An 18,490-nucleotide genomic window follows, 5' to 3' on the forward strand; every position below is an offset into this window, starting at 1 on the left:
TTAAGGTAAGCAAGCATATGGAGACTCATGGAATTAACCTTGATAGAATATTAGAATACTGTGGTTGATCTGTCTAGGCTGAACATTTCACTGGAAGTTACAGGGTTTTAGAGAACTGACGTATCCAGTGGCATAGCTGTTCTCATTGGAGTAATAATAATAGCAAAGTAACAATAATAATAAAAAACAAGAAGAAATAAAGCAGCTAATAATTCTATGCAATGTACTATACCCACAGCAGTTATGACACTTAATTTTATGTGTCAACTTGATGGGGCTAAGGAATGCTCCAATAGCTGGTAAAACATTATTTTTAGATATGACTGTGAGAATGTTTCTGGAAGAGATTTGCATTTGAATCAGTAGATTGAGTAAAGAGTTCCTCCCTCACTGATATGGACAGGCATCATTCAATCTGTTGAGGGCACACTGAAATAAAACTAAGAGGCTGCGTGACACAGTTTGGCTCTGTGTCCCCACCCAAATATCATCTCAAGTTATAATCCCCATGTTTTGAGGAAGGGACCTGTAATCCCCACGTGTTGAGGGAGGGAAGTGATTGGATCATGCCAGCAGTTTTCCACATGCTGTCCTTGTGATAGTGAGTGAGTTCTCATGAGATCTGATGGTTTTATAAGCATCTGGCATTTCCCCTGCCTGCACTCACTTTCTCCTGCCACCTTATGAAGAAGGTACGCGCTTCCCCTTCATCTTCTGCCATTATTGTAGGTTTCCTGAGGCCTCCTAGCCATGCTTCCTGTCAAGCCTGCAGAAGTGTGAGTCAATTAAACTTCTTCCCTTTATAAACCTCTTCCCTTTATAATTACCCAGTCTCAGGTAATATTATTTATAGCAGTGTGAGAACAGCCTTGAGGAAGGTAAATTTCTATCTCTTTTCTTGAGCTGGACATCTTCTTCTGCCCCCAGGCATAAAAACTCCTGGCTGCTGAGCCTTCAGACACAAACTGAATTCACCACTAGCTTTCCTAGTTCTTCAGCTTTCAGATGGCATATCATAGGACTCCTCAACCTCCATAACTGAGTGAGTCAATTCCAATTATACAATTCCTCATTCATAGAGAAAATAAATATCTCTATCTCTATATCTGTATCTCCAGCAGTATCTCTATCTCTGTCTCTCTCTCTCTCTCTCTCTCTCTCTATCATCCCCCCTGTTGCTTCTCTTTCTCTGGAGAAATCTAATACAGCACTGTTATAAGCAATTTCAATGTATTATATATTTAATTTACTCAACAAACCTATTAATTAGGTAAAATAATAATTCAGAGTTCATAGATAAGAAAAAATTTTTTTGTGATGACACAAATAGTAAGACCTTAAACAAATATTACTTAATATTCCTATGTGTCAGTTTTATCATCTATAACAAATAAACTGACATGGTAGGCTAGATGAGCTCATCAGAGCTAAAAACACTTACATGGCTTCATCAAAAGAATTGGCCTGGCTAGACCTCACCGCTAGTGTTAGAGAAATAGGAATCAGTATGGATTGATAAGAAATTTAATCTTATAACATCACAAATAAATGGAATTTTATCTAAATACGGAACGGCTTTGTGTATAAAAACATATATTCCCCATTTATATCAGTCATGGTCCTTGGGGAAAACAGATGAGACATATAAAAGGATAATTACAAAAATTTAATTAAGAAAATACACAATTGTTGATAAAGTTATGTGGCCAAGTTAAGGGAAACAAATGAGATAATGAACTACACTTCCAAGCAATAGCATGGAGCTGTTATGAGCTCAAGGCCTGAAAAAGAAAAGTGAGGGAACAAGGATCCAGAATACTGAGAATAGCTCTAGAGGAGAGCTATTGTATGGAAGTTGTGGCCCTTGGTGTAAGGAAGCAGTCAAACTGTGGCTCTGACTATTATTGTCTCCCATACTCATTTTCTGACAGTTAATTCTACTGGTAGAATCAATAGGAGGACAGCGAGCAAAGAAGCTTATTGATGCAGTACACAAAGTTCAGTCTTCCAGGAACACAGGGCAGGGTGGAAAAAGCTGATGAGTGATTTGGAGAAACAAACAGAGAATCTCTAACATATAGAAAGTCCAGTCCAAATCCACATTTCAAATATCTATGGAAAGATAAAATTTAATTCCTAAAATCATTTATATTGAAAGTGGACCAGAATGGCTTGAAAGAAAAAAAAAAAAAAAAAAAAAAAAAAACCATTTGATAAAGCAGTAGAAAAATTTATGATCTTTTTTTCTCTTTTTTGACTGTATTAGAATAATAACTTTGATCCACTTTGAGAGATTTACATTCCACAAATCACTTTCAACGAAAAGCGTATGGAGAAGAAGGCTAAGAGGAGCTAGATACTTACCCAGCTGATACTTACAAAGTGACTGAGGCAAGATACAAGACATCTTTTCTTCTGAAGGCCATGTTCTTTCCATCCCAATACAGCAGGCTTCCACCAGAAGAGTCCTGTACACATGCAGTGACCCCTGCTCCTACTAATCTTTGGTTTCCCACAGTGAGTTCATCTTACCTAAGGCAATTTTTTTTCATCGCTGTAAAATATCTTTCTTATTCTTTTTTTTCTTCCAGAAAATACACTGGAAAAAAGTGTCGGCAGTTAGGAGCTCATTCTCCTCTTAGGTATGTGATACATATGACAACATTAAAGGTGCTGAGAAGTCCTACCAAAAAGTACCTTTCATGAGGCTCAAATTTTCCATGACGTTTTTACCACAGAATCCCTTTACATTTTTATTCTTATAAAAGTTACTAATTGCCACCAAAACTTTGGCTTCCTAGAAAACACACTGCTGGATGCTATTCCAAGTGAAGTTTCAAATTCAGCGAGTCCCCAAATGAATTCATCTGAGCATGTCTACTAGTATCTCCACCAAGCTCCTGGTAACCTAGTTTCAAAATATTAAAGTTTTCTTTTCTTCTGTTCCCAATTGTGTCTACACCTAATCACTCAGCAAAATTGGTTAATTCTATTTTTAAAATGCTTCATACATTGTCCTTTCTTTCTTCCCATTTCTAGGAATACTATCCAATATTGCAGATTCTATCTTTCCAACAAAATTTATTTCAAAGTAGCGCTTCTATTAATTTTTTTCATCTCAGTTTAAACTATGACATTGTACTTTTTCCATTTAAAATCTTTACTGATAAAATTGTTCTAAAAAAGCATACATATTTCTCATTCTGACATTTAAAAGAAATTCTTCAATGCATGACTCTAATCACTTGATTGCGAAGGAATTCATTTATCAGAGGAACGATGTACTAGTTTGCTAATTAGGGTGCTTCAAACTATGAAATATTTTCCCTTTATTAACTCATTTTTTTCTAGAACATTTAGGTGTGTCCAGTATACATCTGGCTTCATAACAGTTTATGTGAACACACAAAGATAAATAAATTAGTGTCAGACTATTGTGCTTATGTGGATATATGTGTTTCTCACCATATAATTCTGGCTGTCTTTCTCAGGGGGGTAAGTTACTCAGTGGAAGCTATGAAAGATTTGAAAAAATACGAAATCCCATATGACAGGAGCTTTTCTATTAAATAAAGCAGCATAACAAATGTAGGTGACTATAATTATAAGTCACATAATACCTGAATTAAAATATTTATGCTGGACATGTATGTTGTGTTAACTGCTTCCATTCTCAAAAATAATTGTCCCCCCAACAAGTTCATTACCTGGTGAGGTTCTATTCATTTTTCAAGATCTATCTTAGGCATTATTCAGCTGAATTCGATCTCATAGTGTGTATTTGGTGAGGCATTACAACTTAGTAGTTTAGACTTCATGATTTAGAATCACAAAGCACATATTCAGGCTCTCACTCTCTTAATTATGAATCTTGCTATGAGTAAGGTAAATTAAAACAAATAAAACAATTTTTCCCAATTCAGAAATGATAGAAATATTTTTACCTCCAGGACTGTTGTGAAAAGTTGATTAATATACTTGGCATGTTGTAACTGTTCAATACATATTAGCAAATGTCAGTGTTTCCATATCATATCACATGCTTTTATCTCTCAAACAGATACTGACTTGAATTTATTAATTTGTTTATTTAGTCTATAATTCTTTTAACTCATAATTTACAAATATTAGTGATACTTAAGATTCTATATATTTATGGAATACATGTAAGATTTTGTTACATGCATATAATGTGTAATGATCAAATCAGGGAATTTGGGGTATACATCACCTAAGTATTTATTATTTCCATGTGTTGGATATATTTCAAGTTCTCTTTTCTAGCTACTTTGAAATATATAATACATTGTTGCCAACTATGGTCACCCTACTCTGCTATTGAACATTAGAGTTTATTTATTCTGGCTGGGCTCAGTGACGCTCATGCCTGTAATCCCTGCACTGTGGGAGCCTGAGGTGGGTGGATCCCTTGAGGTCAGGAATTTGAGACCGGCCTGGCCAACATGGGAAACCTCGTCTCTAATAAAAACACAAAAAATTAGTCGGGCATGGTGGCGGGCACCTGTAGTCCTAGATACTTGGGAGGCTGAGGCAGAAGAATCACTTGAACCCCAGAAGGTGGAAGTTGCAGTGAGCTGAGGTTGTGCAACTGCACTCCAGCCTGGGCAACAGAGCAAGACTCCATCTTGAAAAAAAAAAGGAACTTATTTCTGCTATCTAACTGTATATTCGTATCAAAAAACCAACTCTCCTTAATCCCCTCTTCCACCCACTCACTCTTCCCAGCCTCTGTTGTCTGTCATTCCATTCTCTACCTCCAGGAGAGCAACCTCTTTAGCTCCCACAAAAAGTCAGGATGTGAGAAATTTATCTTTTAGTTTTTACTTTATTTCACTTAACAAAATGACCTCCAGTTACATCCATGTTGCTGCAAATGATGTAACTAGAACACCATTTTACTTTGCAAAATTTTAAAAGTTTTTTTCTATATTTACTTAAAAAGGCACTTATTTTTAAATTCCTTAAGCCTTACTAGAATGTCTGATAGTGATCATAATATTTGTTCACTGCATATATAGATTTTACTCTGCATTATAGCCCCAAATCCTGCTATAAGCTGCAGTGAAAGATCTTTGCTTCTGAGTGTTTTTATTTACAAACAGCTTAGAGCTATTATTCAATATTTAGTTTTTAAGGTTTCATAAAGCTCAGTGGAATTTAGCTCACCCATTTAAACTTTAATCATCAAAAAGCAACACATAGATAATGATTTGTTGCTTTAAAATAGGACCATGAAATGACATAAAATATGTTCATATTCTGATTGAAGTATAAGTGCTTACAAGGTTATTATATTAATTCACTTCATGTTAATAGCATTAATAGACTTTTCAATGCTATATTCTGTATTTAGTTGTATTACAAACTCACATATTGAAGGTTATTGTCTCAATCAGTTTATACTGCTGCAGACAGAAAATTTGGTATATGACATTCTTATCATCCATGTTACCTTTACAGATAAATTTCAAATTTTAAAATTTTATAATCAGCTACTTTTACATATTTAAAAGAACATTCTCTATATCATACTATTGATTTTGATATTTTTCTAACAGATTTGAAAGAAATAAGAAATATCTCAATGAAAGTTTCACCATATTCAAATCTGTTTATAGATGCTTGCTTTATTTTTATTTTTTCACTTATTATTTTGTTTAATTTCCAACTTTTAAGTTCAGAGGTATATGTGCAGGGTGTGCAGGTTTGTTACATAGGTAAACATATGCCATGGTGGTTTGCTGCACCAATAATCCCATCGTCTAGCTATTAAGAACAGCATTCCTTAGCTATTCATCCTGATGCTCTTCCTCCTCCCAGCCCCCACACTTCCACAAGCTTCAGTGTGTGTTGTTCCCCACCATGTGGCCATGTGTTCTCATCATTCAGTTCCCCGCTGTAAGTGAGAACACGTGGTATTTGGTTTTCTGTTCCTGCATTAGTTTGCTGAGGATGATAGATTCCAGCTCCACCTATGTCCCTGTAAAGAACATGATCTTGTTTCAAATGTGTTTTTGAGATGCTTTCATTTGGAATGTAGGCATTTTGGGAAAAAATTTATCATTACAAAGAAAAAAATACTTATATGTTATTTACTCCAACAGATTTCATTATTATTATTATTTTTTTTTTAGCTCCTGCCTACTGAAAAGAGTAACAGAAGCACCGAAAATATTGTTAAGCACTCCCAGGAGCTAATTCTCACATAAATTCTCAAAACAAACAAACAAACAAACAAAAATCCTATGGAAAAATTGTAAAAGGTACCCTAAGGGGAGACATTCTGGGAAATTGCACAACTAACAGGAAGAACGAACTTTAAATCTAAGGAAAAACTATTTTATCAATTCAGATGAAACTTAATAGAGTGATCAAACATCACAGTTTTCTTTGTACAGTCACTGTTTACAACTGTTTCCCCGTGTAATTATTATTAATCTCTCCTGATACTCTCAAAAGTGTCCCAGGTAGGGGGATAAATTATATGACCACATAAAACTTATAGGCCTAATTCTTTAGCTACTAAAGGACTTTTGGGCTGTTTAAAAGAAGGTGCTCCCCAAACTAAGAAGAATGCCAGAATTTAAGAAACTTTTGCTATTCTACCGAAATAAGTTATGAAACTTGAAGACCAAACTTTGAGAACTGATCTCTTTGGTGTGTATATTGTTTGGTCCAGTCTGTGAAAGTTTCATTAAATTGGTGTGATATTCTTTGTCAGAAAAGTGATTGTATCTAATTTCAAAACCAAATCTCTTGAGAACCCTAAGCTAACAATTGCAATAGGAGAGGTTTATCAACTATTTAATTTTATGTTAAGATTTGTTGCACTTAATGGAATTTTTTTCAAGATTTCAAACTTCTAGAAGACATTGAATTAGGAGACATTTGGTTATAAATTACTGTTCTGAGGCAATATTACAAACCTATAAACCATATAAAAATGATGATATTCCTATGTTTGCTGACCGTTAATGCTTCTGGCTTGGTATGCTTGTTGTCATTAATTGACATGTACAACTTTTTATGAAGTGACCTTGATGAATTAACATTAATAGCAATCAAAGGTAAACACAAGAGTTCACTGCTTTTGTTTTATATCGGCATTCTATTTTAATAGTGCTGTGGGCTTTAAGAAAAAGAGTATGTAAGACATAATTTGTGCCTCTACATAAATCATTGTGGCATCAACAATAACAGTCATCATCATCATAATTAATAACTGTACCAGTCAAAGCCCTGGTAGAAAACAGAAACAACACACATATGGGTACTTTTGGGAAAAGTTAAAAGAACTCATTTCAAAAGTTATAGATGAAAGTGCTGTCAGGTGTAGAGAAACAATAGGGATAATGGAACGTCCTGAGATTACTAACAGAAGGTTTGTAGTAACTCCTAGGCACTGCAAGGTGGGAGTCAAAATAATAAATAGCTAGATCTCACTTTTATTTTTCTCCTTCCAGTGTACTACCGGTGCCCCCTATTGACCACAGCTAAGAGGGCATAAGAGGGCATGGGAAACCATAGTTATTCCATATGGGCCTCAGCTTCCGAGGGCAGAAAACATGATGGAGAATAATGTGAAATGACTCTCTTGGAGATAATGTAAGGCGTTTAGAGCAACCACCAGCATCATCTTCAGTAAAATCATCATCATTTTCTTGACTAACGCTTTTGAACCCTTACCTTAACTGCTATGTGCTCCAAAGCAATTATACATTATCTTGTGTGTTTTTGTTTTATTTTATAGACGAAACTCAAATAATTTGAATAAATCACTCAGAGTTGTAAATCTACTCAGTGGTCAAATTTTCATAAATCCCAAATCTGTTAAAGACTTCAACTATGCTCTTTATCACAGTATTCTTCTTCCTTAATATTTAGTTTAGACATTTCTATAAAATATGGGACCAAGATTATTAATAATCGAAAACAACGAGAAATCATATAAGGAAGTATACAGTTCAGTATGTTATAAAACTGCTATATATAGAACATAAGAACTAGTTTAACTGACAATGACACAGTTAATTTTTATTGACCTCAAGTTTGTATCAAGCTTTTCTGATGTTGGCTCTCATATTGAAAATGATGTATTAGTCTGTTCTTACACCGCTATGAAGATATACCTGAAACTGGGTAATTTATAAAGGAGAGGTTTAATTGATTCACAATCCCACATGGCTTAGTAGGCCTCAGGGGACTTAAAGTCATGGTGGAGGAGGAAGACACACATCTGACATGCCCTGAAGACATTTTCCCTATTGTCCCGGTGATTAACATTCTGCTGCTGGTTACTTAGAGGTGAAATTCAAACTGGCTGCTGAAATTTGCATAAGAAAATGGGTTTTTCTTTTCCATCACATCATCAGACTGCATATTTTCCAAACTTTTATATTCTGCTTCCCTTTTAAACTAAATTCTAATTTAAGATTATCTCTCTCAAGTTCAGAATTCCACAGACCTGTAGGGGAGGAGCAAAATGCTACTTGTCTTTTTGCTAAAGCATAGCAAGAATGAGCTTTGCTCCAGTTCCCAGTAAGTTCCTCATCTCCATCTGAGATCACATTAGCGTGAACTCTAGGGAGCTTTCAGTCATGGCCAGAATACAACCTGGAGCTTGCACATTGCATAGCAAAAGCAGGGCGAGAGAGAGTGGAGTCATGGAGGGTAAGGTTGAGGAGGGGTCACACACTTAAGCAAACAGATCTTGTGAGAACTCACTCACTATGGCAAGGAGAGTGACAGCACGAGGGATCTGGTCGCATGATTCAAACACCTCCCACCAGGTCCAATCTCCAACACTGGAGATTACAATTCAACATGAGATTTGGCAGGGACATGTATTCAAACCATATCAGAATGTACTGGGAAATTGGCTCCTTTGAAACTCCATTACTCCAAATTCCTAATTGGTTATATTTTTCACTGACATGTTTAGAATGTTTGATTAGGATTTGTGGTAACGTGGAGTCATAACATATTAGATGTAGATTAACTTTTTCATAACCAGTCATTTTCTTTGAGCAGTGTTTTGTGATTCTCATTGTAGAGATAGTTCAGCTCCCTGGATAGCTTCATTCCTACGTATTTTATTCTTTTTGTGGCAATTGGGAATGGAATTTACCTTTCTGATTTGGCTCTTGTCTTGACTGTTATTGGTGTATAGGAATGCTAGTGACTTTTGTACATTGATTTTGTATCCTGAAACATTGCTGAAGTTGTATATCAGCTATGGAGCTTCTGAGCCAAGACTATGGGGTTTTTTAAATATAGAGTCATGTTGTCTGCAAACAGAGATAGTTTGACTTCCTTTCTTCCTACCTGGATGCTCTTTACTTTTTTTCTCTTGCTTGATTGCTCTGACTAGGACTTCCAATACTATATTGAATAGGAGTGGCAAGAGAGAGCATCTTTGTCATCTGCTGGTTGTCAAGGGGAATGCTTCTAGCTTCTGCCCAATCAGTGTAATGTTGTCTGTAGATTTGTCATTATGGCTCTTATTATTCTGAGGCATGTTCCTTCAATACCTGGTTTATTCAGAGTTTTTAACATGAAGGGTGCCCAAAGCACTTAACAGATCCAATGCTATTCCTATCAAACTACCAATGACACTATTCACAAAACTAGAAAAAAACTATTTTAAAATTCATATGGAAGCAAAAAATGGTCCCAAATAGCCGAGGCTATCCTAAGCAAAAAGAACAAAGCTGAAAGTACCATGTTACACAATTTCAAACTATACCACAGGGCTACAGTAAGCAAAACAGCATGGTACTGGTACAAAAACAGACACATAGACCAATGGAACACAATAGAGAGCCCAGAAACAAGACTTCACATTTATAGCTGTAAAAAGTAAAGTAGAGGTTCCTCTTCAAAGACTTTCTTCCCCATCTAATTAGGAATAAATAGTAACTTCTCTCAGAAGCAAAATTTATTCAAAGACCTGTGCTGACATTCTTAAATATCTGGTAGCCGTAATAAATAAACCAATGTACTTTATGTTCTTAGGTCCCACATTTTAGCCTAAAGATTTGCCCTGGAATGTTTATACTGGTCCAAGCCAGCATTAGTTCATAGCTTGTTCCTCTTTCTTATTTGAAGGTGTTTTTACCTTTCTTAGCATTCCACAAGTTACTTCCTCCTTCCTTTGTTCTCCTCTGCCTTTGCCTCTTTAAAAAAGTTCTAAGTTGCTAGCCAATCAGTACAAATACAGAATGTGAGGTCCCATTCCAGCCAACGGAAATCAGACACAGCAGTAGGGTGAATGCGTCAGGTTATAAATGACCCTGTCTCCTTTGTTTGGTGTACTTTCATGATAAAACTGCTGGCGAGTGTTCCTTTTCTGCAGAAAATCAAAAAATGGCCTTGCTGAGGAAATTAAATTTATGTTCAAGTGCTATTTCTTTATGGCACCAGGGAACAAGCATTTCTAATATAGCCATCTGATCTTTGACAAAGCTAACAAAAACAAGCAATGGGGGAAAGACTGCCTATTCAATAAATGGTGCTGTTATAACTGGCTAGCCATATTCAGAAGACTGAAGCTAGACCACTTCCTTACATCTTATTTAAAAGTCAAGTCAAGGTGGACTAAAGACTTAAAAGTAAAACCAAAAATTACAAAAACCCTGGAAGACAACCTAGACAATACCATCCTGTACATAGCAACTGACAAAGATTTTATGACAAAGACACCAAAAGCAATCACAGCAAAAGCAAAATTTGACAAGCGGTATCTAATTAAGTTCAAGAGCTTCTGAACAGCAAAAGAAACTATGAACAGAGTAAACAGACAACCTATAAAATGGGAGAAAATATTTACAAACTATACATCAGAATCTGTAAGGAACATAAATCAATACACAAAAAGTGGGCAAAGGGCATGAAGAGACACTTCTCGAAAGAAAACATAAAAGCGATCAACAAATATGAAAAGATGCTCGTCATCACTAATCGTCAGAGAAATACAAGTCAGAACCACAATGGATACCATCTAACACTGGGCAAACTGGCTATTAAAGAGTTGTAAAATAACAGACACTGGAAGGCTGCATAGAAAAGGGAATGATCATACACTGTTGGTGGGGATGTAAGTTAGTTTAGCCACTGTGGAAAGCAGTTTGGATACTTTTTTGGACATCAAAAGCAATTTCAACAAAAGCAAAAATTGACAAGTGGGATCTAATTACAATTAAGAGCTTCCGCACAGCAAAACAAAACAAAACAAAACAAAACTATCAACAGGGTAAACAGACAACCTACAGAATAGAAGAAAATATTTTCAAAGTATGCATCTGACAAAGGTCTAATACCCAGCATCTATAAGGAACTTAAATTTACAAGAGAAAAACAAACTATTCCATTTAAAAGTGATCAGAGGACATAAATAGACACTTTTCAAAAGAAGACCTACATGTGGCCAATAAGTATATGAAGAAAAGCTCAGTATTACTAATCATTATAGAAATGCAAATCAAAACCACGATGATATACTATCTCACACCAGTTAGAATTGCTATTTTTAAAAAGTCAAAAAATAAATGCTGTCAAGGTTGTGGAGAAAGGGAACACATATACACTGTTGGTGGGTGTGTAAATTAGCTCATTCATTGTGGAAAGCAGTGTGGCAATTCCTCAAAGAGCTAAAAGTGGAACTACCATTCAACCCAGAAATCCCATTACTGGGTACATACTCAGAGGAAAGTAAATCATTCCACCATAAAGACACATACATGCGAATGTTTGTTGCTGTACTATTCACAATAGCAAAGACATGGAATCAACCTAAATGCTCTTCAGTGATAGACTGGATAAAGAAAATGTGGTACATATATACCATGGAACACTATGCAGCCATAAAAAAGAACAAGATCATATCTTTTGTGGGAACACTGATAGAGCTGGAGGCTATTATCCTCAGCCAACTAATCCAGGAACAGAAAACCAAATATTGCGTCTTCTCACTTATAAGTGGGAGCTAAATGATGAGAACTTCTGAACACGAAGAAGGAAACCACAGACACTGAGATGTGCTAGAGGGTGGAGGGTGGGAAGAGGGAGAGAAGTAGAAAAAAGATAACTATTGGGTACTGGGCTTAATTCCTGGGTGATAAAATCATTTGTACGGCAAACCCCCATGATATGAGTTTACCTATGTAACAAACTTTAACATCTACCCCCGAAACTGAAATAAATGTTTACACAAGCCAACAAAAACCATCAGGTGTATGTGGCCTTTGGGTGGCTAGTGTCCTTTGCCTCTGCTTTCCCAGAAATGCACTTGTGAACTGTGTAAAGTTTATTTTAAAAGAATATTGTACCTGATTTCTAAAAATGTTTTAGCATCTGCCCTCAATAGATGTATATTTATATATTATAAAAGTAATAAATATTTATTTAGCTCTTATACCAGGCACTCTTCAATTGAATTTATTTGCATTAACTTTCATATGTATTAACAACAATCTCAAGTATCCTCAGTTTATATATGAGGAACAACTCAGACGTGGACATTACAGAATAAATTGTTGAAAATCATTCCATCAGTGATTATTAAATATGGAGTTAAAATCTATTCATCCTGCCTTCAGAAATATTCTCTTTAATGTATTTTATTGCCTATACAAATTACATGTGTATATTATTGCCCAAATATACATATTTATAACTGCATACATATATAATTTGTATTGCAAAAGATATAAATTCCAAAATTCAAAAAATAAGAAAATATATGTAATTTCTTCTCCATATCTTCTATCTTCCCTATTTTTCTTTTTTTTTTTTCTTTGAGGGACACAGCCATTTCTCTTGATGCAGACTGGCAAAATTGGTTGGTATAACTCTCTCTACCACTTCAACATGTGGGTTGGGAAATTTTAACTTCGTGGCTTGTGAAGGCTTATTTTAGGTTGGTCAGGAGTTTTTGCATTGGTGCAGGTGGCTTTTAACTGTTGATGTCAGGGCAAGGGTTTTTAATCCTCAGAAAACGTGCCTTTTGTTACTCAGTATTAACATCTTTAAGGGCTATAGAAAGGTTTGTCCACCTTGGAAATATACACATTTCGGGCTGGATAACTATTTATCGATTGGTGAGGGGAGAGCTTTCCTGGGCGTTATAGGATGTTTAGCAAGGATCACTGACCTCTACCCACTGGATTCCCGTAGTACTTTTCCCCCAGTGTAAAAATAAAAAATGTGTTCACATAATGACAAATCTCCTCTAAGAGCCAAAAATAGCCCTCAGTTGAGGAATACTGCTATACAGGAAATTGGTGCTTTTTCTAAACTCTGGGATACGCGTACTTAGAGTCTTCACGAAAGTTAACGTTAGAGTTTAGATGTAGTTTCTTGGAACTTATCTTGTTTGCTGTTCTTTGGGAAACCTGGATCTGTGGTTTGGTGTATTATATTAATTTGGGAAAAAATTGTAATCATTATTGTTTCAAATATTTATTCTGTTGTTTTCTCTCTCCCTTCTCCTTCTGATATTTCTATTACATATACATATATATAATAGTATGTAATACTTTGTAGTTGTTTCAGAATTCTTGGATATTTTGTTTCTTTTTTCTTTTTGCTTTCCAGTTTCTGAAGTTTCTATTGACATATCCTCAAGCTCAGAGCTTGTTTCCTCGGCCATATCCAGTCTGTTATTAAGCTGATCAAAGGCCTTCTTCATTTCTGTTGCAGTGTTTCTAGCATTTGTTTTTTATTACTTCTTAGAATTCTCATTGGTTTGCTTACATTTTTCATCTGTTCTTGAATGTCGTCTATTTTCTCCACTAGCACGATTAGCGTATTTTAAATAGTGATTTTGAACTCCTGGTCAGATAATTCTGCCATCCCTGCCATATGAGTCTGGTTCTGATGCTTGCTCTGTCTCTTCAGCCTGTGTTTTTTGCTTAGTATGACTCATAATTTTTTGTTGAAACCTGGACACAATGCTCTAGGTAAAAGGAACTCTGTTAAATAGGGCTTGAGTGATGTGGTAATAAGTTGTGAAGGAATGATAAGCGTTCTATGTTCTTATGTTTAGGTCTCAGCCCTTTACTAAGCTTTTACTCCTGAGCTGTGAATTTCACAAGGGCTTTACAGGTTCCCACCACCTGATAGGTAGAACAGGATGGTCACAGGGGCAACAGTAATGGCTTAGTGATAGGCATAAGTGCCAAAGTAGAATGGCTCAAATTCAATTCTATATTCAAGCTCAAAGAGGAAAATAAAAAAGGGTTACATAACTTTGAATTTATGTAGCTTATTCATACAGGATATTAGATATCATTTCCCATTCCTTGAACTTATTCCTTGAACTTATTCCTTGACTTTGGATTTTTTTTAATCACATAAACTCTTATCAGAGCATAATTTCCTTTGACTCAGCTTGTGGGTTCACCCATATTAAATGACAGATTACAAAATAAAAGTTAGTGATGGCCTGTATATTAAAGTAATATGCCATTTTTATAAATGGAAGAAGAGAAACAACTTAAATAAATTATTGCAAACTAACAAAGCAGCATTAATATTTTGAGTATGGAGTATTTTGTACCTTGGAGTCAGATTTGCTTAGAAATAGAAAAGAAGAGTGCTTCAGTCTGATGATCAAAATAGAAACGGTACAGGAATAAAAACTAAATAACACAAGTCAGACTGAATTGGAGGAAGAGAGATATTCTTAAGGAAAAGGCTGAAATTTTAAAGGACCGATTAGAAATAACTAAGAGGAAAATGAGAACTTAAAGGTCAGACCACACTGATAAGTACTGCATCTAACTTCTTTTTAAAAGGCCATTAAAAAATAATTATTTTAAATGTAATTGTAAAATAGTGACTGAGGACTAAAAAGACATTTAACAGAAGAAAAAATCCCAAAGAACCCAAAATAGACCAAAATGACTCCCTAAAAGAGAACCAGGGATCTGGAAATAATTTAAAGCTATCTCTGAAAGCTAAGGTTCGAGAATTCATACTAATTGCAGACCTACTCATTAAAGATTGCTATCAACATACCAAGAGGTTAAAACTTCTAGACATATTTGAGAGATGAAGCTCAGAAATCAGAATATAGCCATTGACAGAGGAGATTCTGGCATTACCTATACCCTGGAGGGACATGCCCAAGCCAAGAGAAGACACAGCAATGGTGTCAATGAGTGATAAAGCCTGTCTGGATTGGTTGTTGATCTAAAATGAAAATACCTCCTGGCTGGAATGATACAGTTCTGAAAAGTGAAGATAAGTCACACTTGTTAGATGTGTTTGACATTGAATGTTGATAATTTCTGAAGTTCTCATGGATTCACACCCATTGTAGTGAGAGACCCTTGGGATGGCAACTGAAAACACCCTAGCTCATTTTTATTTTGAATTGACATCCAACCACTGAGATACTCTCCAAGATATGTGACTTAGAGGAACGTAGGGCCTATTCTTTGACTTTTCTCTGCCACTCATGCCCTTCCCATAGATGCCCACATGGCTCACTCTCCCAAGTCACCTACCTCAAGTCATGATTAAATGGTTACCTTGTCAAGGAAGCTTACCCTGACTGCTCTTTTTAAAATTGTCATCTGAAGTCCATAACTCCAATATGACTATCCTCTTTACCACATATATATGATATGTATATTATATTATATTATATAAAAATGTATATATGCATATATTATATTGTATATAATATAATATATATTATATAGTATATTATATATAATATATGTTATATTTAAGATATATATTATATATAAATAGCACTTTCTAAAATTTTACAGAATTTATTTCATTTCTTATTTTATATTATACTCTAGAATATAACATTCATGACAGCATAGAATTTTGGTATATTTTATTCATTAATATACTTTAAGAATTTAGAAAAGGGCTTACATACAGGAAGCACTCAATAAATATTGTTTAACAAATGGATGTATTATCTACAACAGTTGGAAACAAACTAATACAATTTCTAGGGCTTTGCAGGAACTAGACAAGTTCAAGAAGAAAATTTTAGCCCCTATCAGTCATCAAGAACTTCTTCAACAAATAATTAACAGATTAAGAGAAATCGAGAATGGTTTTAAAATTTACATTAAGACTTGAAAACTTCAATCATTAATTCAAACGGGGAAAAAGGACTTCATTTTGAACTTTAGCTCCTTTGAATTTTTAACATTCTTGCATGTCAACTTAATATCTGAATTCTAATTTCTCCCTAAAAATAATAGAGGGTTTATATTAAATTTGAGGACATTTATATATGTTGGTTTCATTTTTATTTTGAATTGCATTTTTACATCGTACTACCAAAATATGTTATTTTTGTTCATTGAAGAAATTCCAATTGACATAGTTTGTCCAATAATGTGGCTGACTTGAATTTGAAGAAGTTTCAGCTGACAATAGAGTAATCTTGGAGTTACTTTAATAAATAGACTATTTTGATTCAATGCAGAACCTTTTGAAAGAGGTGAATCTAAACGGAATACTCAGGCTTTCAGAAGATACTCAAAAGAGTACTGCTGCTGTTTGGAGAGTGGCCCATGAAACGTAATGCAGTACAGTTTGGATAAACTCCCAGTACTTTGGACCAGGGGGACACCACGAAGCCCTGCGTCCATGGGCTTTTTTGTTATGCTCAAAGTGTCAAGGGAAAAAAGAAATACAGTAGGAAAGAAAGGGAACACTTCATCCCCATGCATGATGTGTTCCTCCTATAAAGGGATCCCCAGGCTCCACCCTTAAACTTTCTACCCTAAAGAAGAGTAATAAATTACCCTTTCAATAAATTTGAAAGAAATAAGTGGACATGATTGGTTCAGATCCTACCTTTTCTTTTGGAAGCACGTCAGCCCACAGATAGCATAGTACTTCCCTGCTCCCTTCAGGGGAGAACTTTTCAGGTCCTCCATGACTATGACTGGTTAGGGAATTTTGCCTCAGTTTGGGTATTTAGGAGACTCATTTTGTACTAAACTAAGCTATATCCTTCCACATTAGCCTTTACTAATAACAAAGATTATGTGTTAGCCTTGGCTTTTACTTTTTGCTGTTCAGACTTAGGTGAAGGAGAGGCTTGCTGTTTACTGCCATCCTCTTAATGAATCCAATACGCATTTTCTTGACAATTACCTAATTGGGTGAGAGTTTCTCATTTTGAGAATTATGCTGGCAAGAAGATAATCCCATCTGTTCCATCTTCTCTCCCAGCATCTCAGATCTTACTTCTTTTGACCTCTGCTGCAGCCATTGAGTTGTGATCACTCTAAGCATGGCCAGTTTGATGAGCTGATGGCTCTCTTTGTGAGAGTCAGTGAAAGGGTGAGACAGGTTACTTCAGTCTTGCCAAAGTTATTCCATGTGGCACTGAAAGTTTAAGTGAAACCTTTTAAATTATTAATTGGGCAACTGTATCATGGGATAACAAGCAAAGAATGAAAAGACTTTAAATGTTCACTTTCTGAAGTAATTTCAATATATTCCTTTGTAAGACGTTCCTGAAACTCCTCACAACTTAGAAGAAAGCCCCACTCCTACTCATTGAAAGCAATCTCAATCTCTAAGTGTATTCTTATACTGCCCTATATTTATTCCTATTATTCTGGAATATTATCCATACTTTCACATTTAGTTAATGCAGGTTATGAGGAGTTTGTACTTTGCTACCAGAGTTCATTTGAAAATATATGAGGACGTTGGTTATTGGTTATTAAAATGACCGGAGAACATTATTGATGTTTTTTTGGTGGACTGAGGGATATAAATTTTACCACAATAAGAACAACTCCATCCAAATTCCAAAAGCACCCCATTAATCAAAAATTGATAAGGTTGTATTAAGTTGCTTATTATGAACAGTTCCATGATGATCATTTCTATACATGTCTTTTCCTGCTTATGTATGCAGTGGTGAAATTGTTGGGGTATATGATATGCTTTTGTGCAGCATTAGTACCAATCAGTTTCCCTAAGTGGTTGTACAAAATTTATACTCCCATTAGCAATGTATGAGTGTTATCAGTAGCACTACATCCTTGCTTCCAGTGGGTATTTTTTTCTCCTAAATTTGTCTCTTTTGATGTGTATACAGTGTTACCTCTTTAATTTGATGTATCTGATTACTGACTACTGTGGTTGAGCAAATTTCCACATGGCTTCAGGTATTTGACTTAAACTCTATTTTGAAATTCCTGTTCAAAATTCATCTCCCACTTTATATATATTATTTTTATTCTTTAATAGCAATCATTTGATTAGCCAAAGTTTAACTATTTACCAATTTTTAAATTTTATATTTTATGGAAAACTTTTTCTGTATTATGCTTGGGAATGGAAAGCCTACTATAAGATCATTGGGTAATTTACATATATATGTGTGTGTGTGTGTGTGTGTGTGTGTATTCCAAAATATCCAGTTTGAACTACATATTTGGAGGGAAATACCCATGTAGACATAAACACACCT

The 18,490-nt window shown here is 35.1% G+C and overlaps 1 long non-coding RNA gene across 2 annotated transcripts; it reads left to right on the forward strand.

Annotated features, from left to right (window-relative positions):
* Nucleotides 1–795: 795 nt before the first annotated feature.
* On the forward strand, nt 796–7,884 carry LOC103887050. 2 transcript variants are annotated; one of them, XR_004185907.1, is made up of 5 exons: nt 796–1,042; nt 2,267–2,642; nt 2,802–2,903; nt 6,156–6,284; nt 7,485–7,884. It is a non-coding gene; the product is annotated as an uncharacterized LOC103887050 (long non-coding RNA). The 2 variants fall into 2 exon arrangements; XR_002523944.2 differs by having other exon boundaries at nt 6,156–7,884.
* Nucleotides 7,885–18,490: the final 10,606 nt, after the last annotated feature.

This window comes from Papio anubis, chromosome 8 (assembly GCF_008728515.1).
Source record: "Papio anubis isolate 15944 chromosome 8, Panubis1.0, whole genome shotgun sequence".
Classification (NCBI taxonomy): Eukaryota; Metazoa; Chordata; class Mammalia; order Primates; family Cercopithecidae; genus Papio; species Papio anubis.